Raw genomic sequence first — 23,844 nt, 5'->3', positions numbered from 1 at the left:
TTCCTGTTCATACTCCAGCGCTAGCCCCCAACATAAGGAAATCATGAACATGTGCTGATGCAGAAGAACAGAAATTCTGAGGTCAAGAATCCTTATCCTTAAACAGTTTGCTCTAAAAAAATTCTCCATAACATCCTTAGGAAGCCCTTCATCCCAGATAGGTGGCCCTGAGGCTGTGAGCTGTCCTCTATGCCTTCATCCTGCCCCCACTTCCACATAGCAGACACACTGTACTCAACCACCCCATTTCAGAACAGGAGTAATTTATTTCTATGGATACGATTTTAATAGTATTCAGTAAGTATTCAGTAATCAAAGCTTTCTCTAAATCAGGAAAAAAAGAATCCAAAGTAATCAGCAAATATTTTGTGTGTATATATACACACATATAATTTTTTAAATCTCTTTCCATAATTTAGTTCTGACTTCTAAGTGACAGAAGCAGTGAAGGACTTGATGTTGAAGCACCCTGTGATAAGGTTTTTTCAGGGTGATCAGGTTCTTGTGGATTATTCATCAGGCTTGCTCCAATTCCACAAGGACTCCACCACAGTCACTGGGATGGAGAAAGATCACTGGTTTTCTGTGTGCTCCTATTTTGGCCTCTTCACTTAGAATACAAAACTTCTTTTCTTTCAAATCCATCACAGCTTCATTTATATTATCCGCCTTCAGAAAAGGAAATAAACAAGAACACTTCTGAGACCACAAAAAAAAAAAAAAAAAAAACCACCAAATTATAGTATCATAAGACTTAGAAAAAACTTTGCAAACTCATGTGTCTAACTCCTCTGCTTTGGGGCAGAATAAGTCTTTAACCATCACAAAAATCAGCTTAATACTTCTAGAGACCAAATAAGAGGTTGCTAAATTTTCATAGGTGAGGAACCACAATGCTTAAGAATTTTCTCCATTAGTAACTATTTCTCCTTAGGACCTAAATGATGTCTGCTCCACTCCATAGCATGTTCCTGTGGCAGCTCTATTGATAATTCTTCACAAATTATTCTTCCTAAGAGCCCTGGGTGCCTCATTTACAAGAGGGAGATGAGGCCTGCCATATAAATGGCCAAGAGATCAAAATGAGATAACAGATAACAAGTTCTTAGCATAATTTACAGAAGGTACTCAACAAATATGAGTACTTCCCTAATCTCCAAACCTCCCTTCTGCTCAACTGTCTGATTATTACTTTTATTTTGACTGTGCAGTGCAGCATGTGGGATCCTAGTTCCCTGACTAGGGAATTATGAGCATTTCTAGGGAGTTACTGAGCATGAGGGTGGGTTTGGAAAACCCTAAATTTGCAGATGGTATCGAGGGAAGATGGTCTTCTGGAGGACTGTGTGTCCTCTAAACCTGAATTTTGTTGTTGTTGTTGTTCAATTGCTCAGTTATGTCCAACTCTTTGCAACCCCATGAACTGGAGCATGCCAGACTTCCCTGTCCTTCACTATCTCCCAGAGCTTGCTCAAACTCATGTCCTTTGAGTCAATGATGCCATCCAACCATCTCATCCTCTGTCGCCCCCTTCTCATCCTGTCCTCAATCTTTCCCAGAATCAGGGTCTTTTCCAATGAGTTGGCTCTCCGCATCAGGTGGCCAAAGTACTGGAGCTTCAGCTTCAGCATGAAGTCCTTCCAATGAATATTCAGGGTTGATTTCCTTTAAGATTGACTGGTATTGATCTCCTTTCAGTCCAATGGACTCTCCAGAGTCTTCTCCAGCACCACAATTTGAAAGCATCAATTCTTTGATGATGGCTGACTTTGCAGCCAGCCATCTGACTGCAGTCTGACTAACAGGCATCATATTAATTAAAGTTTACATACATATGCATCCATGCTAAGTCACTTCAGTCATGTCTGACTCTTTTTGACCCTATGGACTGTAGCCTTCCAGGCTCCTCAGTCCATGGGATTCTCCAGACAAGAGTACTGGAGTAGGTTGCCATGTACACCTGTACGTGTGTGTGTATGTATGTATACATATATACACACACATACATTGTGTGTGTGTACAGGTGCACATGATGTCTATTGTATGCATTATCTGTGTTTCCTTTTTTATTTAAGATGTCTTAGCAATTTTTCCATGTCAGTATATACAGGTCAACAACTTTTAACCTACTACATAGTACCCTAAATAATTATTTTATAGAAATACAAAAGGTGACCTAATCCTTCCCAAACTAATAAACCTTTGGGTTATAAGAAGGGAAATAGGCTCTTCTCAATGGTTAGGTGATAAACTATGCTTCCCTGGTGTTGCCTGTTGAACAAGAGTTTGGTGCAAGTTTGTGGACAACACTCCACTGGCATCTGAGGCCACATGCACACAGCAGGGACTGGCGGAGACAGAAAAAATATACTAGAGTGAAATTAAGAGATCTGGTGTACAGCTTCAGATGTTCTAACAAACCTGAGCTAAAGAAAAAGGGACCAGATGGAGTAACAGTAGAAATATTTGAAGAGATACTTAATAATTCTATATAATCAAAGAGAGATATGAATTCTCAAAGTAAAAATGCACTTGTGAATGAAGCAGAATAAAGACAAATCAATACCAATACACATAGTAGAGAAACTGGATATCATCAGTGATACAAAGAATATCTTAAGAGCTCTGCAAGGCAGGAACAGAGGCACAGACATAGAGAATGGGTTTGTGGACACAGGTGGGGGAGGGGAGGATGGGAAGAATTCAGAAAGTAGCACTGACATATACACACTACAGTAGCTAGTGGGAAGCTGCTGTATAACACAAGGAGCTCAGCTCCGCACTCTGTGATGACCTAGAGGGGTGGGATGGGAGTGGAGGGTCACAGGGAGGCTCAAGAGGGAAGGGATATATGTATGCATACAACTGATTCACACTGTTGTACAGTGTTGTATGGCTTTTGACTATGCCAAAGCCTTTGACTGTGTGGATCACAATAAACTGGAAAATTCTGAAAGTGATGGGAATACCAGACCACCTGACCTGCCTCTTGAGAAATCTATATGCAGGTCAGGAAGCAACAGTTAGAACTGGACATGGAACAATAGACTTGTTCCAAATAGGAAAAGGAGTACGTCAAGGCCGTATATTGTCACCCTGCTTATTTAACTTATATGCAGAGTACATCATGAGAAATGCTGGGCTGGAAGAAACACAAGCTGGAATCAAGATTGCCGGGAGAAATATCAATAACCTCAGATATGCAGATGACACCACCCTTATGGCAGAAAGTGAAGAGGAACTAAAAAGCCTCTTGATGAAGGTGAAAGTGGAGAGTGAAAAAGTTGGCTTAAAGCTCAGCCTTCAGAAAATGAAGATCATGGCATCTGGTCCCATCACTTCATGGGAAATAGATGGGGAAACAGCGGAAACAGTGTCAGACTTTATTTTTCTGGGCTCCAAAATCACTACAGATGGTGACTGCAGCCATGAAATTAAAAGACGCTTACTCCTTGGAAGGAAAGTTATGACCAACCTAGATAGCATATTGAAAAGCAGAGACATTACTTTGCCAACAAAGGTCCGTCTAGTCAAGGCTATGGTTTTTCCAGTGGTCATGCATGGATGTGAGAGTTGGATTGTGAAGAAAGCTGAGCACCAAAGAATTGATGCTTTTGAACTGTGGTGTTGGAGAAGACTCTTGAGAGTCCCTTGGACTGCAAGGAGATCCAACCAGTCCATTCTGAAGGAGATCAGCCCTGGGATTTCTTTGGCAGGAATGATGCTAAAGCTGAAACTGCAGTACTTTGGCCACCTCATGTGAAGAGTTGACTCATTGGAAAAGACTCTGATGCTGGGAGGGATTAGGGGCAGGAGGAGAAGGGGACAACAGAGGATGAGATGGCTGGATGGCATCACTGACTCAATGGATGTGAGTCTGAGTGAACTCCGGGAGTTGGTGATGGACAGGGAGGCCTGGCATGCTGTGATTCATGGGGTCACAAAGAGTCGGACACAACTGAGAGACTGAACTGAACTGAACTGAACAGCAGACATTAACACAGCACTGTAAAGCAATTACATTCCAATTAAAAAACAGAAAAAAAACCTGTATTTAAAGCAAACATTTTCCCAATTGCTGATGAAAAAATACAGCTTGAGCTTGTTGTTATTCAGTCACTCAGTTGTGTCCAGTGCTTTGTGACCCCATGGACTGCAGCATGCCCAGCTTCCCTGTTCTTCACTATCTCCCGGAGTTTACTCAGACTCATGTCCCTTGAGTCAGTGATGCCATCCAACCAACTTATCCTTTGTCACCCCCTTCTCCTCCTGCCTTCAGTCTTTCCCAGCATCAGGGTCCTTTCCAATGAGTCAGTTCTTCACATCAGGTGGTCAAATTATTGGAGCTTCAGCTTCAACATCAATCCTTCCAATGAATATTCAGGGTTGATTTCCTTTAGGACTGACTGGTTTGATCTCCTTGCAGTCCAAGGGACTCTCAAGAGTCTTCTCCAGCACCACAGTTTAAAACATCAATTCTTCAGTGCTCAGCCTTCTTTATGGCCCAACACTCTCATCCGTATATGACTATGGGATAGCTTCAGCTGGCCGAACCAAATCTTTGTGTATCCCTTCATGTTGTTCATATATGTACCTGATCTCAAGGCCATCTTCAATATGCTTACTTGTATGTTCTGCATAACAGTTGTTGTTGTTCATTCACTCAGTAGTGTTCTATTCTTTGCGACCCCATGGACTGGAGCACACCAGACTTCCCTGTCCTTCACCATCTCCTGGAGTTTGCTCAAACTAATGCCTATTGAGTTGGTGGTGCCGTCCAACCAACTTGTCCTCTGTCGTCCCCTTCTCCTCCTGCCTTCAATCTTTCCCAGCATCAGGGTCTTTTCCAATGAGTTCGATCTTCGGATTAGGTGGCCAAAGTATTGGAGCTTCAGCTTCAGCATCAGTCTTTCCAAGGAATATTCAGGGTTGATTTCCTTTAGGATTGACTGGTTTGATACCCTTGACGTCCAAGGGACTCTCAAGAGTCTTCTCCACGACCACAATTCGAATGCATCAATTCTTCAGGGCTCAACCTTCTTCATGATCCAACTCTCACATCCATGCATGACCACTGGAAAAACCATAACTTTGATTATATGAGCCTTTGTAGGCAAAGTGATGTTTCTGCTTTTTAATACGCTGTCTAGGTTTGTCACTGCTTTTCTTCCAAGGAGCTAGAAATTTCATGGCTGTGGTCACCGTCCTCAGTGATTTTGGAGCCCAGGAAAATAAAGTCTCTCACTGTTTTCATCGCTTTCCCGTCTATTTTCCATGAAGTGATGGAACCGGATGCCAAGATCTTAGTTTTTTGAATGTTGAGTTTTAAGCCAGCTTTTTCACTCTCCTCTTTCACCTTCATCAAGAGGCTCTTTAATTCCTCTTCACTTTCTGCCAGAAGGGTGGTGTCATCTGCATATGTGATGTTATTGATATTTCTCCCGGCAATCTTGATTCCAGCTTGTGCTTCATCCAGTCTGGCATTTCACATGAAGTACTCTGCATATAAGTTAAATAAGTAGGGTGACAATATATATCCTTGATGTACTCCTTTCCCAATTTGGAACCAGTCCATTGTTGCATGTCCGGTTCTAACTGTTGCTTCTTGACCTGCATACAGGTTTTTCAAGAGGCAGGTAAGGTGTTCCCATCTCTTCAAGAATTTTCCAGCTTGCTGTGATCCACACAGTCAAAGGCTTTAGTGTAGTCAATGGAGCAGAAGTAGATGTTTTTCTGGAACGCCCTTGCTTTTTCTGTGATTCAACCAATGTTGGCAATTTGATATCTGGTTCCTCTGATTTTTCTGAATCCAGCTTGTACATCTGGAAGTTCTTGGTTGACATACTGTTGAAGCCTAGCTTGAAGGATTTTGAGCATTACCTTGCTAGTATGTGAAATAAGTGCAATTGTGTGGTAGTTTGAACATCCTTTGGCATTGCCTTTCTTTGGGATTGGAATGAAAATGGACCTTTTCCAGTCCTGTGGCCACTGCTGAGTTTTCCATATTTTCTAGCATACTGAGTGTAGCACTTTAACAGCATCATCTTTAGGATTTGAAATGGCTCAGCTGGAATTCTATCACCTCCACTAGCTTTATTCATAATGATGCTTTCTAAGGCCCACTTGACTTCACACTCTAGATGTGTGGATCTAGGTGAGTGATCACACCATTGTGGCTATCTGGGTCATGAAGATCTTTTGTGTATAATAATTCATCTATGTATTCTTGCCACTTCTCCTTAATATCTTCTACCATTTATGTCTTTTATTGTGCCTATCTTTGCATGAAATGCTCCCTTGGTATCTCTGATTTTCTTGAAGAGATCTCTAGTCTTTCCCATTCTGTTGTTTTCCTCTATTTCTTTGCATTGTTCACTTAAAAAGTCTTTCTTATCTCTCCTTGCTATTCTCTGGGACTCTAAATTCAGATAGGTATATCTTTCCTTTTCTCCTTTGCCTTTTGCTTCTCTTCTCTTCTAAGCTATTTGTAAGACCTCCTCAGACAACCATTTTGCCTTTTTGCATTTCTTTTTCTTGGGGGTGGTTTTGATACCTGCCTCCTGTACAATGTTATGAACCTCTGTCCATAGTTCTTCTGGCACTCCATCAGATCTAATCCCTTGAATCTATTTGTCACTTCCATTGTATAATCATAGGGGATTTGATTTTGGTCATACCTGAATGGCCCAGTGGTTTTCCCTACATTCTTCAATTTAAGCCTGAATTTTGCCATAAGAAAAATTTGAGCCACAGTCAGCTCCCAGTCTTATTTTTGCTGTCTGTTTCGAGTTTCTCTATCTTTGGAAACAAAGAATATAATCAATCTAATTTTGGGACTGATCATCTAGTGATGTCTATGTGTAGAGTCATCTCATGTTGTTGGAAGAAGGTGTTTGTTACATAGGTATACATTATACTTAAACTTACTTATAAATAAATAACGTTATTTTTAAGATATTATTTTTTTTAAAGGAAGATTGCTGTTAAGGAAAGAGGTTTTCACCAGACACCTAATCTGCTTGCACCTTAACCTTGGACTTAACAGCCTCCAGACCTGAGAGAAATAAATGCATGCTGTTTCTAAGTCCCCTGGTTTATGATACTCTGGTTTAGCAGCCTGAAAGAACTAAGAACTCCTTCCACAAATGTTACTGCTTGGGCTAGATCCTAACTTTTCTGGCAGGAAGAGGACCATCACATAGGGTAACAGACTCTCATCAAGGTGCCAGATACACAGTGGAGAAACCTCCAGGACTGCCACCTGCCTTGTGTTGGGCGCGTCCAAGAAATGGAAGAGATCCCCCCTCTGGGGGACGCAGTTTGGGCTTGGCCAGGGAACCCAGGCTGGCTGGACATCAGTGCCTCACACCATCCCACCCCCACCCCAACACCTCAGCATGGGGCCACAGCATGCAGTGACCACAGGCGACACAAGGTCTCAGGTCCACGTCAAAGGGCAGCTTCTCCCCAAAGCTTCCACAGCCTGGACCCTTCCCTCTGGAGCAACATTTCCTCTAAATCCCTTGGACCTCTCATCACCATGCAACCGCATCTCATGATAAACAGCTAGGGTTGTTTCCAGAGAGGCAGGGTGCGGCTTCTGCTGATTTTCCTTGGGAGAACCCATCTGGTGCTCACGTCTTCATCTCACAGCTGGGGTGGGGGGCTTGACAGCAGGCGACACAGTGTCCAAAATGAGCATGGTTGGAGGCCCATGTGGATGTGGGGTCCTGGCATCTTAGAGGAAGATGCTATTCAACCCTTTGTGCCATCCCCATGGCACAGCAGCCAGGCACACCTCCAAATAAAATGCCAGCCAGGGTTACCTCTGACTTTCACAGCCAACGCAGATAGCCAGGACACATCTCTCATTAAGTAACTCCGGTGAGGGGGTTTCAGTGCCAACCACTGGAATTCCTACTGTTCACCACTGGGTAGGGAGAGGCGAGTGAAATGTGTGAACTGAAATATGATAATGTGGCAGGGACCCCCGAACCTGTCCTTCATGGAGCCCTGAGAGTAGAACACTATCTGGTAGCACAGGCTGGACACAAAACACCAGGAGCAGGGGCCGCTGTTGAGGGCAAAGGCAACTTACCTGTGCGAAAAATACACTCATTTGAATAAATTGGTTCTAATAAATGGCCTTCCCAGGTGGTGTTAGAGGTAAAGAACCCACCTACCAAAGCAAGAGACATAAGAGATGAAAGTTCAGTCCTTGGGTGGGGAAGATCCCCTGGAGGAGGGCATGACAATCCACTCCAGTATTCTTGCTTAGAGAATCCCATGGACAAAGGAGCCTGGGGGGCTACAGTCCATGGGGTCCATGGTGTCGCAAAGTTGGACACAACTGAGCTGACAGACACACACACAGGAGGAAGAAGTAGATGCAGCAGCCAGAGAACCCCAGAAGCACCAGAGACCTGGCTCTGGTGGGGGTGGTCTGGGTCTGAGCCCTTCTGAGGAAGACACTGGGGTGGGTGAGTCTTCAACAGAGCATAACCATTCACAGTCAGAAACCTGAGGCTCTGGGAGTTAAGAGTGGGGATACAGGCCTCCCAGCTGGCACCAAGGGCTACTTTGAGGGAAGCATGAGACCCAAAGTCTAAGTGGGAGGGGTCAGGGGCAGGGCAGGGCAGGGCTGCACCAGAGGTCAAAATGGGCAATGGAGGCAGAACCTGAGGCCATCTGCAAGCGTTCAGGCTGGTGGAGAGGAGGACTGACCAAGGAGGGTAAATAGGCAATGCCCCCAACAGCTGATTGTGAAGTCACTCAGTCATGTCCGACTCTTTGCAACTCTGTGGACTGTAGCCTACCAGGCTCCTCGGTCCATGGGATTTTTCAAGCAAAAGTACGGGAATGGGTTGCCATTTCCTTCTCCAGGGGATTTTCCCAACCCAGGGATCGAACCCAGGTCTTCCACATTGTAGGCAGATGCTTTACCATCTGAGCCACTAGGGGAGCCAACAGCAACATCCCCCCAAGCTGACCTGGTGCCCCAGTACTGTCCTGAGCCATAGCCCCTCATCCAAAGTCTAGATCAGGCTCCCTGACCTATCCAGCCTTGCTGCACCCAGCGCAGTGCAAGTGGCCAGCAGAGGGGCAGACTCTGTGGTGCATCAGCACCAAGGACAGCGCACGGCCAGCTCAGTCACCATTCCTGAAGAGGACCATCTGTTCGCTGCTGGAATGAACTGGAGGGACCCGGCAAGCCCAAATCCAAGCATCTGTTCACTCCAGCAGTCTGGGCCTGGGCTTGGTCTCTGGCGGAGAGACAAGCTTTTCTCCTGGGAAGGCTGACAGTGGTCCTGGCAGGGTCTGGAGTCCACCCTCATCTCCTGGGGCACCCTCCTGTGCCATACCCCCTTCTCAGCCTTTCTAAACTGTCCGTGGCATGCTCTAATGCAGGGCTGGAAGCTATTCTTGGTTAGCTTCCTATCACCACATGGCCGTGCCTTTCTTAGTAACCAATTAGCACTGACCGTGATCTGAGTGCTTTGGGGTGCAAACCCCGTGACTGCCTCTGTCACGCTGTTCCATCTCCCAATCTCATGCTCAGCAATGTGGTCTTTCTCTCTGAACAGAAGCTGTTGCTACATATTCTCCTATGGAACCCAGAACTTCCTGGGGAATGTTATGTGAATAACCGATCCCCTGGGATGTGTCTCAAGTTCCTGGAATATGTAGGGGATGCTGACGGTGTTCAGGGATGGAAGATGCAGGGGGGCCAGCACCGTGCCCCAGTCCCCCACCCACCTCTCTGTTCCCTGTAATCTGCCCTGGAAACACACTGCTGACACATTGTGCTGTTCGAGTCAAAGCAGTGCAATTCCAGCTCCACACAGAGCAGGCGCCCTCTTCCTTGGCACCTGTTCTCATAGACGCTGCCCACTCACCCCCTGGTGCTCCCACTCAGGAGCCTCTGCCCTGGCCATCCACCTGAGATGCTCAGGGCCTTCCCGATGTCCTGCCCCTCAGCCCTCTCAAGGCTCCCAGCCCCCTGATGGCCCAGCTCTGTCCCTCTCTCGTCACCATCCTCAAGCCAGGTCCTTCACTTCCACCTGTTCTCCTGGCCCTGTCACAACCCCAGATCCCGCTGCACACTGAGGACACCCACGACCTCTATGTTCAGCCCGCCTGATTGATGGATTCCCCAAAGCCCCCCTCAAAGTTCCAGGCCTCCCCGCTTATCACCCACAAGGGAACCTGTCCCCAGGAAGCCTGCCTGGGACTCATGGGCTGGGCAGGTGCCTCACTAAGCACCCAGCCCCACCCAGATGGATGGAGAGTCTCTCCCTCTAGAACGAGGTTCTCCATGCAAGCTCAAGTCACTTTCATCTCTGCACCCCAGGGCTTAACACGTGACAAGGGCAACTTTCTTGGGCCACATGGAGGGCTTGCAGATGCAGCCAGGCCAGGAGATCAGGAGTGGTGTTGGTGGGAGAGTGAACTCTGAAGGAAGGCAAGTTAAGTTCAGAAACTCTGGAGCCACCACCCTCATAGGGAGGGGGGTTGCCCCACACCCGCTAATGCAACAGCAGTTTCTTTACAGCTCAAAGCCCCAGTGTACACAGAACTGCCTTGAATCACAGGAACACCCCGAAAGTGAAGTCAACTTATGCTTAACAATCTTTAAAAAAAAACAAAAGACATCAAAGGGAACTTCCGTAAATCTAACAGTGAGTCAATAGGACTTGCTGCCCAAACACAAGCTCTCACGATCTAAACTTCTCAAATTTATGAACTCTTCTGGGGAAAAAATAATGTTCATGAAGGCTTTAAAAAAGCACATATATGAAATGGAATATTACTCAGCCATAAAAAGTGATGAAATTGGGTCATTTGTAGAGATGTGGATGGACTTACAGTCTGTCATACAGAGTGAAGTCAGAAAGAGAAATAAATATTATGTATTAATGCATATGTATGGAACCTAGAACAATGGTACAGATGAACCTTTTTGCAGGGCAGGAATAGAGACACAGACGTAGAGAACAGACATGTGGGCACAGTGGGAAAGGGAAGGTGGGACAAATTGAGAGAGTAGCATTAAGGTACATATGCTACCCTGTGTAAAACAGATAGCTAGTGGGAAGGTGCTGTATAGCATAGGAAGCTCAGCTCTGTGCTCTGTGAAGACCTAGAGGGGTGGGCTGGCGGGATGGGAGGTTCAAGATTGAGGGGGATACATGTATACGTATAGCAGATTCACTTTGTTGTTCAGCAGAAACTAAGACAACATTGTAAAGCAACTATACCCCAATAAAAAAAATATTAAAGCAGTTCATTCTCATTTGTCCACAGAATTAGTCAAATAGAAGTTCCTTCATATGCATATAATAATCATATCTTCTTTTTATACACATGTAAGTTTTATTTTGAAAAGCAGCTTTTCAAAAGTGTTTTATTACAATACACACTTACTTTGCTATAATTAAGAAAAAAGTAGATTACGCTTAAATCTACTGGCCTTATTAGCATGCATTTCTTCTCCAAGACTGTCAAACTTCCAAATAATTATTTGCAAAATGGTTATTCACAGTGAACTGCCAATCATACCAAGGGCCCCAAGCTTTCAGAGAAGTGTCATCAGATTCAACCGCCCCTGTGAAATGCACTCAGTCGCTGCCCCTCGCTGCTGGGCTGCCCCAACCACTGGCTGCTGCTGTCTGCACTTGCCAGCAGTACCAGATGCCTGTGACTGACTGAAACCACCTGGGGAGGGACAACAGTCTCAGGGACCACCCCTACCCGAGCAGATCCAGAGCAAGCAGGGAAAGGACCCAAGCTCTGCTGTGGAGCTGGGTGTCTGCTGGGAGCCCTGGCTGCCAATCAGCCTCAACAAGATTGCCTCAGCATTTACTACAAGCATCCAATGGGTGAACAGGAGTGGCAAGGAAGTCCACATATAACTGAACACGTGGAGAGCTGGCTCGAGTTCTGATCTGCGGGCTGCACAGACACCTTTGCTCTCACCCCCTCCCTCCGCTTCCCCAGGGCCAGCCAGAATCTTACCTCCTCTTGGGGCCACTTAGGCCTCTCTTCCTGGGTCCTGGTCTTGAAGCTCCTCTGGGCATCGGCAGGATGCTTGGCCTCGAGGGAGGTTCAGCAACTTGGGCCTGCCCTTGTGTCTGCTGGGGCCACGGCCAGACTTGGCAAGTGGGCAGACCTCTGGGGAGTCGCTGGCCCTGGCTCTGTCCACTCCTCCACCACCTCCTGGCACTCATCCATCTCCAGATGGCATCTCTAGGTGGGCCAAGTAGCCCTGCCTGTTGCAGTCCATCCCCTGCAGGTAGCTGTTGTCCTTGGGGCAGTAGCGGATGTAATAGGTGATGCCCTCCTCTTCAGGCAGCCCTCGTCATAGTCCTCCTCCTCCGAGGTGTTGTTTACTCTAGTTGGAGCCAAAGTACCCATCAGGGCCGCCCTTCTGGGCAGGCAACGGCCTCTCAGGCCACAGGGCCGCTAGCTCCAGTCCAGTGGGCATGTACTCTTCCAGGGCTAGTTCCTCCACGTCCTTGCTCTTGGGCTCCAGGCCCGGTCTCACCCTGTGGTCTAGCAGGCTGCTCACTGTGCTCTGACGCTTCCAGTGGGCCATGGTGGGGCTCATACGGCCATCATCACCAGGCGGCAGCCACTGCAGGGAGGAAGGATGACAGGAGAGTCAGAACCTGGCCCGTTCAGATGACAGGACACCCCACCTCAGCTGACTCCGGTGTCAGGACCATTGCATGCCCTGCCAAAGAGACATGAGGGCACCAGGGCTGGAGGAGGAAAAGGGGACCCTGGTGACTCCCCAGGACACATGCTGCTTCCCCTCAACTCCCTGCTCATTCATGACTTCTCTTTTATTTAATTGGCATACAGTTAGCTAACCATGCTGTGTTAGTTTCTGGTATATAGAGAGTGATTCAGTTATATACATATAGGTATATATACATATATATATTCTTTTTCAGATCCTTTTCCATCATATATTATTACAAGATATTGAATATGTTTCCCCATCCTATACCACAGGTCTTTGTTGATTGTCTAGTTTATATATAGTAGTGTGTATCTGTTAATTCCAAACTCCCTATTTATTCCTCTCCCTACCCTTTCACCTTTGGTAATCATAGTTTATTTTCTATGTCTGTGAACCTGTTTCTGTTTTGTAAATATGTTCATTTATGTCATTTTTAGATATGATGATATTATATGATATTTGTCTTTATTTCATTTCATTTACTTAATATGGTCATCTCTAGGTCCATCCATATTGGTGCAAGTGGCATCCTTTCATTTTTTGTGGTGGAGTAATATTCCATAGGATATATGTACCACATCATCTTTATTCATTCATCTGCGGATAAACATTGAGGTCATTTCTACATTTTGGCTACTGTAAATAGTGCTGTACTGAACAACAGGGTACATGTGTCTTTTTTGGATATAAGCCCAGGAATGGGGTTGCTGGATCATATAATAGCTCTATTTTTAGTATTTTAAGGAATCTCTATACTGTTCTCCATAGTGGCTGCTGCTGCTGCTAAGTCACTTCAGTTGTGTCCGGCTCTGTGCGACCCCATAGACGGCAGCCCACCAGGCTCCCCCGTCCCCGGGATTCCCAAGGCAAGAACACTGGAGTGGGTTGCCATTTCCTTCTCCAATGCATGAAAGTGAAAAGTGAAAGTGAAGTCTCTGAGTCGTGTCCGACTCTTCTCGACCCCATGGACTGCAGCCTACCAGGCTCCTCCATCCATGGGATTTTCCAGGCAACAGTACTGGAGTGGGGTGCATTGCCTTCTCCAATAGTGGCTGCACCAATTGACATTCCCAGCATCAGTGTAGGAAGGTTTCCTTTTTGCCACACTCTCTCCAGCATTTATTATTTGTAGACTGTCTAACAATGGGCTCTCTGGCCAGTGTGAGATGGTACCCTACTGTAGTTCTGATTTTCATTTCCCTCATGATCAGTGATGCTGAGCATCTTTTCATGTGCTTGCTGGCCATCTCACTAATGACTTCATGAAGATGGTTCCTAGGTGGAAGAGCCCAGGTGACCGAGGCAATGGTCATAAGATCAGGTTATTTACTCTCAAAAAGAAAAAGAGAAGCCTTCATTCCAAAAACATGAAGCCAGGGAGGAGGTGTCCTGCCCTTCCAAGTCTAATCTGCTGCCCCTGAAGCCCATCTCCAGTCTCCCTACCGCTCCCCTCTGACTCCCAGCACACACAAGCCTCTGCTTCCTCTTTGCTCCAAACAACACCACTGACGGGATTTGCCAGGAACCGTCCAGGCTGAGTGCCACACAGACACTGGATGTGAGCCCCAGCCTCATAGGCTTGATGTGGCAGGGGTCCAGGATGAGGGGACACCAGAGAGAGGACGGCACTATGGGCCACCACAAGAGGGAACCCAGGAGGGTGCAAGGGATGTAGCTGCCACTTCAGGGGTACAGGTCATGGTACTGCAGGGCATTGCAAAGATCCCATGGGCCCAAACCAGGGAGGTCCTGAACCCCACCATCCAGAACCCTACATTTCATCCCACAAACCATAGAATCCCTGGGCAATTCTCGGCAGGCACAAGACTTACAGGATTTCTCTTTCAGCCCCTTGGGGAGACAGTGGAGGATGAGTGCCTGGGGGAAGGGAGGTCAGTGGAAACCCTCTTCCCATCCTCTAGAGAATGTGAGCAGCTCATGTGTGGTCTTGTCTCTACAGCATCGCTAGATGCTGGCAGATCCACAGTGCTTCCCCAGAGCAGCTCACACACCAGACGCAGTCCCACAGCAGGAAAACTGTCACTGAGATGGACCCTGCAGGGTCTGAACATCCTCCTCAATCACCCCAGCCCCAAACCTGAAACTGATGGGAACATTTCAGAGACCTGCTCCCAGGGAGAGGCAAGGTGTCCAGTGTTTCCTAGAACACAGGTGACCATGAGGATGCACCAAGAGTACAGAGCATCACTTTACAGCAGACTTCCCATGTTCGCTTTGCCGCGCAGCAGAAACTAACACAACATCGTAAAGCAATTACAGTTCAATAAAGAGATGAGAGAGGAGAAAAATGAAAACGGTTATAATTTTTAAAAGGCGTAACCTTTCTGGAAAGTAATTTGCAAATGGAAATTTAAAGCCTTTCAAAAGATGTATGCCCTCTGGTCTGGCAATTCCAAATCTAGGAATGTACACTAGATAAACAATCATGTATATGCACAAAGATATAGTCTAAAAAGGATGTCCATCTCACCATTACACTGTTTAAAATAAGGAGAAGCAAAATTATTTAATGTCCAATAACACACAATTTGTACATTACAATAAAATAGCTTGATGAGTATTACAGTCATTAAAAACATTACAACCATTTCATGAAAAATACAATAAGTAAAATACACAGGTTGTAAAATACTATACTCATTTATGAAAATACATATCTATATTAAATAAATGAATTTGTGTAAAAAACAAAACGAATCAAGGTTACAGATGGTGGCCAGACCTACCCACTCCAAGGGTACATGTCCAGTCCCTCTCATGGGGAGTTTGCATTCCTGGAACCTGGGGCAGTGGCACAGCTCACAGGCCAGGAACTTCCGAGTGAACACTTCCTGCCCACCAAGCGGCGTGCAAACATGTCCCCTGAAACAAAAAGATGTGGCCTAGAACAGCCCACCTCTGTCCACATTTAAAAAATAGAAGCTCTTTCCTTCTTCAGCCTCAACAAAGAAATCCAAGTGGCCAAGTCACTGCAGCCAGTCTGCTGAAAAAATCATCTCACGCCCTACTCCATACTGTCCAACAGTGATGGCATTTTATACACATGACATCAGGTCTTTTCACTCAAGATATGTCTCCCTGTTTATTCAAGCCTTAAATGTCAACAGCACTGTGGATTTCTACATAGCTGTAGACACAGGAAGCTTATTCTAAGACATATGTTTTTGTAGCCATGGGGAACAGATTTTTCTCTTATATATCTGTTCAGTTCAGTTCAGTTCAGTCACTAAGTCGTGTCCGACTCTTTGCGACCCCATGAATCGCAGCACGCCAGGCCTCCCTGTCCATTACCAACTCCCGGAGATCACCCAGACTCACGTCCATCGAGTCAGTGATGCCATCCAGCCATCTCATCCTCTGTCGTCCCCTTCTCCTCCTGCCCCTAATCCCTCCCAGCATCAGAGTCTTTTCCAATGAGTCAACTCTTCACATGAGGTGGCCAAAGTACTGCAGTTTCAGCTTTAGCATCATTCCTTCCAAAGAACACACAGGGCTGATCTCCTTTAGTTACTGGTACATTAAAAAAAAAAACAAAAAAAAAACAAAGAAAAACTCTGATCTTGTATCAGTCTTTTTATTTATTTATTTTTGACTGTGCTGCATCTTACTGCGAGGGCTTTTCTCTAGTTACAACGAGTAGGGGCTACTCTCTAGTTGCAGTGCATGGGCTTCTCACTGCATCGCAGTGGCTTCATTTGTTGGGGAGCATGTGCTCTAGGGTGCATGGGCTTCACTAGTTGAGGCATGTGGGCTCATTAGTTTTGATTTCCAGGCTCTAGAGCACAGGCTCAATAATTGAAGAACATGAGCTTAGTTCCTCCACAGCATGTGGGATATTCCTCGATCAGGGAACAAACCCATGTCTCCTGCAATAGCAGGCAGATTCTTTACCACTGGATCACCAGGGAAGCCCTAAAAGCCCATTTTGAAATTCTAATACTTATAGTTGACCATTTCTCTTTTCCAGCATTCTGTCTGGCTGCCCTGACCTTTCAGTTACATGATGGAGGTACTGGGGCATCCCTGACTTTTTCCCAGTTTTGGGAAAAACTTTTTCCCAGTAATGAAAATGCCTTTACTTTTTAAAAATTTTCATTGTAGTTGCTTCACAGTGTTGTTAGTATCTGCTGTACAGCAAAGTGAATCAGCTACATGTTTACATATACCCCCTCTTTTTGGATTTCCATTTAGGTCACCACAGAGCACAGGACTGTCATGCAGGCTTCCCAGATGGTGCTAGTGGTAAAGAACTAATCTCCCAGTGCAGGAGACATAAGAGATGGGGGTTCGATTCCTGGGTCAGGAAGATCCCTGGAGGAAGGCATAGCAACACACTCCAGTATTCTTGCCTGGATAATCCCATGCACAGAAGAGCCTGGCTGGCTGCAGCCCACAGAGTCAGAGAGTCAGACATGATTGAAATGACTGAGCACTCACACAAAGTGAAGTGAGTCAGAAGGAAAAAACAAATATCTGTTAAGGAAAATGCCCTTATTTTTTAACCAGGGCTGGTCCATGGTAAGGTAGGCATGACCCTCACCTCAGGTGCAAGATTTAACAGGGTGTCAAAGGCTCCAGTCCATGGGGTCGCCGAGGGTCGGACACAACTGAGTGTGTCCGACTTTTCACTTTTCACTTTCATGCATTGGAGAAGGAAATGGCAACTCACTTCAGTGTTCTTTCCTGGAGAATCCCAGGGACAGGGGAGCCTGCTGGGCTGCCATCTACAAGACTGAAGTGACTTAGCAGCAGTAGCAGCAGCAAAAAACTCAGGAATCAAAACAGATACAATTTTAATGCAAGACTTTTTTAAAAAAACTAAAAATTAATGCAAAATCATCCACGATGAACAAGATATTAAAACGTTCAAGACAAGATTATTACTGATTTGTTTCTTTGGGCTTCAGGCTCCAATAGGGCTTGGCTGGCCTCTGTGAATCAACCTTTTTTTTTTTTTTTCTAAGTTTTCCCCATTACAGACTTCCCTGGTGGTTCAGTGGTAAAGAATCCACCTGCACAATGCAGGAGACATAGGTTCGACCCCTGATCTGGGAAGATCCCACCTGCTGTGGAACAACTAAGCCCAGGAACTGCAACTACTGAAGCCTGAATGTCCTAGAGCCTGTGCTCCGCAACAGGAGAAGCACTTGCAAGAAGAAGCCCTCACACCATGCTGGAGAGTAGCTCCTGCTCACTACAACTAGAGAAAAGTCCATGCAGCAATGAAGACCCAACGCAGCCATAAATAAATAACTAAATAAATAAAATTATATACAAAAAAGAACCCACTTTCCAATGTAGGGGACTAGGGTTCAATTCCTGGTTGCTGCTGCTAAGTCGCGTCAGTCGTGTCCGACTCTGCGCAACCCCATAGACGGAAGCCCACCAGGCTCCTCTGTCCCTGGGATTCTCCAGGCAAGAACACTGGAGTAGGTTGCCATTTCCTTCTCCAATGCATGAAAGGGAAAAGTGAAAGTGAACTCACTTGGTCGTGCCCGACTCTTAGCGGCCCCATGGACTGTAGCCTAGCAGGCTCCTCTGCCCATGGGATTTTCCAGGCAAGAGTACTGGAGTGGGGTGCCATTGCCTTCTCCAAATTCCTGGTTGGGGAACTATTAATAAGATCCCATATGCCAAGAGGCAATTAAGCCCGTGCCCCACAACTAGAGAAAGCCCACAAGCTGCAACAAAGAACTGTCACGGCCAAAATTAAAAGCAAAGTTTTCCCCCATTAAATACAGTGCTGTTGTCAGCTTTTCCAGTGCTTGATGGTGCAAACCATTCTCTCGTCCGTGAATACAAATGGAAGGACCCAGGCTGGCTGCCCAGGACGGAGGTCTCATTGTTGAAGGTCTGCAGAATTAACCTATGGCACACTTGTGGTGTAAGAGAAAGTCTATTAAAGATGAAGCCAGGAGGTCCTTGTTTCAATTCAGACTTCCATTTACTGTCAGACCCTGAGCATTATATTCAATGAACAGATGGATGGCCTGCCCATCCTGGGAAACTGGAAATGATGGTCCTGACTGCTGGGCTTGAACAGGAGTGAACAGGAGAACAACCCACACCGGCCTCAATCCTATGAACGCTTTTTTTCCCTACTATCTACAAGGAGTGGAGAAACATTTTTTTTTTACTCTCTCAGCCGCACCACACGGTATATGGGATCTTAATTCCTTGACCACAGATTGAACTCAGGCCCCCTGCATTGGCAGCGCTGTCTAAACCGCTGGACTACCAGGGAAGTCCTGAGAAACATTTTAAGTGAAACATGAAGAGAAGGCAGTAGAAACCCTCTATTAAGTATTATTTAATGGCTATATAATGTTTCCTGTCCCAATAAATGTCGTCTGACTCTTCCCCTATTCAATACACGAACTGTGTCTTATTTTTGTGTAATAAATAGTGTCTTGGTGTTTCCGTAAGGATATGCTCCAGGCCTTTCTCTGCCCTCCAGGACTTTAACCAGGACCTTTTTTTTTTTCCAATGCAAGGTCCGGTCCTCAGAAAAGGCCTAGGAGGTATGGGGCCAGGAAAGTGTTCACCACCTCTGTGGTGGGGGCTGTAGGCAAACATGTTGAGGGTCTCTGCTTATATATATAATTGAAATACACTTGATTTACAATGTTGTATTAGTTTCTGCTGCACAGTAAAGTGATTTAAGGTCTATATATATTTTTTTCATATTCTTTTCCATCATAGTTTATCACAGGATATTGAATACAGTTCCCTGGCCTACACTGTAGGACCTTGTTGTTTATCCATCCTAGATATCATAGTTTACATCTGCTAACCCCAAACTCCCAACCCTCCTCCCCCCACCCTCCTTGGCCCCACAACTCTGTTCTCTGGATCTGTGAGTCCATTTCTGTATTGTAGATAGGTTCATTTGTATCACATTTAAGATTTCACATATAAGTGATATCATATGGTATTTGTCTTTCTGTCTGACTTACTTCACTTAGTATGATAATCTCTAGGTCCATCCATATTGCTATATGCCCATGGGCCCTGCGTGGGCACATTGAGGCAGCTCTGCCTTCCTTATTGTTGTTTTCAGTCGCTCAGTCATGTCCAACTCTTTGCAACCCTATGGACTGCAGCATGCCAGGCTTCCCTATCCTTCACTATCTCCCAGAGTTTGCTCAGACTCGTGTCCATTGAGTCAGTGATGCCATCCAACCATCTCAGTCTCTGCCTTCCTTGGGATGCAACTGACACCTCCTCCCTCCCCCTCCCTCCCTTCTGACACTCCCCCTCCCCAGTTTCCTTGCAGGGTGCTCCCTCAAAAACATCCACACATATTTAATCCTGTCTTGGGTCTGCTTCTCAGAGGACCTGACCTAACACAGATCCTTACAGGAAACAAAACAGAATAAAAGTGACATACACAAAAAAAACAAACTCCAATACCCTTTAGAAAGCACAGAACCAAAGACACAAGTATATTTATGGGTAAATTTACAATAAAAGTTCTAAGAAAATATGAGAGGCAGTGACTATTGTCGCAGGAAGGTGAGAAGCTTACATCAGCTGACTGCCCAACCTCAAGACTTTCTGAACCTCTTTTTTTTTTTTTTTTGTCAAAATAATCCTCAAGCAAAAAAACAACAGCATAAGGCAAATAGTTTAGCCTACTATGCTACATCACTTCAGTTGTGTCCAACTCTTTTGCGACCCCATAGAACATAGCCCAGCCTCTGTCCAGGGGATGGAGTGGGTTGCCATGCCCTTCTCCAAGGTATCTTCCCAACCCAAGGATTGAACTCATGTCTCTTTATGTCTCCTGCACTGGCAGGCAGGTTCTTTACCACTAGCACCACCTAGGTCCTGATACATGACTATTAAACACCCTGGCAACCCCAGCCAGGTAGATAGACCTTGCCAGCCACCCGAGGCCTCCCTAATGCTGCTCAGACACCAAGACCTAACCCTGTGTGCCCTGACCACCTTGCCTGTGTGGTCATCACTGCCTCACTTCTCCTTAATCATTTTCCACTGAGCACCCAGCCCTCAACATTGATTACGTCACCTTCAACCCATCGGCTTCTACTTCTCTATTTACCCTTGCAATCTATTCACTGCAGACACTGAATCATTTGTCAGGAGGGCATTTCCCTTGATTGAGATTTTGATGACTGTCCCTACAGCTGAGAACACCATCCCCTGACCTCTGCACTCCAACAGACTGGTGGTGGGAAATGGAGGCTGAGTCGGGTTCAGATTAGAATCCGGAGGCAAACGACTTTCCTGGCAACGTGGTGCCCTTCCTCAAGAGGCAGGAGCTCTGGACACCACTCTCTGCTACATCTCTGGCATCAGCACCACCACCCAAGGTGTCCATTCATGCATCCACATGCTGGACCCCTTCTGAACACAGAAACCCCCTCACCTGCTGCAGGGCTGCCCGGTGCTGCAGCTCGTACAGGGAAGCAAGACAAACAATTCAGTCTTTTCTGTTATTTACCAAAGTTCAAAAAATCATTCTCCAAAGGTGACCAATTAGGTTTTTTTTTTTTTTCCTCAATATCATTCAGAAGTTACAGAAAACTCTAATTTGAAAAGATATATGCACCCCAGTGCTCACTGTAGCACTAGTTACAAAAGCCAGAACAAAGAAGCAACGTAAATGTCCATCAACAGAGAAATGGGTGAAAAAGATGTAGCACCTATACACAACGGAATATTACTCAGCCATAAAGAGAATGAACTAATGCTACTTGCAGCCACGTGGATGGACTTAGAGATGATCGTACTAAGTGAAGTCAGAGAAAGACAAATACTCTATGATATCACTTATACAGGGCTTCCCAGGTAGCGCTAGTGGTAAATAACCTGCCTGCCAATGTAGGAGACATAAGAGACAAGGGTTTGATCCGAGTCAGGAAGATTCTCTGGATGAGGAAATAGCAGCCCACTCCAATCCATCTGTAATGCAGAAGACCTGGGTTCAATCCCTGGGTTGGGAAGATTCCCTGGAGAAGGGAACGGCTACCCACTCCAGTATTCTGGCCTGGAGAATTCCATGGACAGAGGAGCTTGGCAGGCTACAGTCTATGGGGATGCAAAGAGTCGAACACAACTGAGCAACTTTCACTTTTCACATTTTTCTAATATTCTTGCCTGGAGAATCTCATAAACACAGGAGCCTGGTGGGCAACTGTCCATAGGATTACAGAGAGTCAGACACGACTGAAGCAACGTAGCATGCACGAACACATAACTTATATGTGGAATCTAAAAAAAGTTACAAACTTATTTACAAAACAGAAACAGACTCACATACATAGAAAACAAGCTTATGCTTACTAAAGGAGAAAGGGAAGAGGGATAAATTAGGAGTTTGGAATTACCATATACACACTACTATATATAAAATGGATAATCAGCAAGGGCCTCCTGTATAGCACAGGGAACTCTACTCAATATTGTTAATAACCTACAATGGAAAAGAATCTGAAACAAAATAGATAACATGTATAAGTGAAGCACAGTGCTGTACACCTGAAACTAACACAACATTGTAAATGATCTATACTTCAATTTTTAAAAAAAAATAACTCCAGATTTAAACTTCTTAGATGCATTTCAATCTGCTGCAGTTTTTCCTCTTGCTGATGTCCAAAGTGTCCCATCTTTGGTCTCTTCAAGTCCCAGATCCTTTTAATACCATTCCAGTGGGTCTGAAGGTTCCTCTGCTCTGACAAAATATTCCAGGTACAACTTGTACAGTTCCTATTCTTGACCCAGAATCTGCCATTTTTCCGAGGAGTCCTAGTTTCCTTTAGCAGAAAACTGAATTTCAAACCCACCATCAAGGGGCCTGGGTATCTTTCTGCTGTTGGTGAGGCCACCATTTCCAGGCCTCTCTGGGTAATAGAGCTGATCAGAGGAGATAATATTTAATGGGGAGAAAGTCTCAGTTTCACAAGATTAAAGAGTTCTGAACATGGATGGTGGTGATGGCTGCAAACAACATGAATGTACTTAATGCCACAGAACTGAACACTTAAAAACAGTGAAAAGAGTCAATTTCATGTTGTATTTTACCACAGTTTTTTAAAAAAAGCACTGAATACATGTGATTTATACAGTTTTCACACAAACAGTAGGATACAAATTTTATTCCAGTTCTCACAGGCTATAAACTAGGAACACTGGAACATATCCAGGGACATATGACAAAGTGCAAAAAAAATTATATGTTGAATTGGTTCATAGTGCTTTTCAGGTATATTATATACTTCTGCTCTGTATGTTTATTCTATTAATTATTGAGAGTTTGATATTGAAACTCCAGCCAAAAATCTTAATCTAGCTACTTAAAAATTGTAATATACAGTGGAACTATATATAACTTTGTTCTGTATTTTCCAAGTCTCCTGTAAATGTGTTATCATACTTTCAAAATTTTTTAAATAAAAGAGAAATATATAAATACAAAGCATTGAAAATTTTTTCCAATAAGCGAGTCCCACACAAAAGTTAACACTGACCAGGAAATGAGGGTGGTACCCAAACACTTCTAACAAGACTCTCCTTCACTAGTGAGCAACTGTGGGTGAGGATGAACTAAATTTGTTTCAATGTTACTTTGCAATCAGCTTCAAAGTTTTTAGGACAAATACTAAATCATTCAGCCTAACTATTTAATAAGCAGAGCTGTTAGGTATTTCTTTTGTCCTGGAGACTATGTGAAATTAAGGCAAAATGATGGGTGCTGTGATCTAAGAAAGTTTAGGATCCTAAGGAAGGTTCTGGTTTCACCTTAACTAACTCCATTGCCATATGATCCAGCAACCCCACTCCTGGACATATACCTGGTTATAATAGCACTATTCTCAATAACCAAGACCTGTATAGCACAGGGAACTACATTCAACATCCTGTGATAAACCATAATGGAAAAGAACATGAAGAGAATGTATACATGTGTATAATTGAGTTAGTCTGCTGTATAGCAGAAATTAACACAGCATTTGTAAGTCAACTACACATCAATAAAATGGAAAAAAAAAATCAATTCCATATCCTATGTGGCTTCAGAAGAGCAGCTCAGTTCTACTGAGATTTATGTG

This window comes from Bos taurus, chromosome 21 (genome assembly GCF_002263795.3).
Source record: "Bos taurus isolate L1 Dominette 01449 registration number 42190680 breed Hereford chromosome 21, ARS-UCD2.0, whole genome shotgun sequence".
Lineage (NCBI taxonomy): Eukaryota > Metazoa > Chordata > Mammalia > Artiodactyla > Bovidae > Bos > Bos taurus.
The sequence above is the reverse complement of the archived record's forward strand: the minus strand, read 5'-3'. Positions refer to the sequence as shown.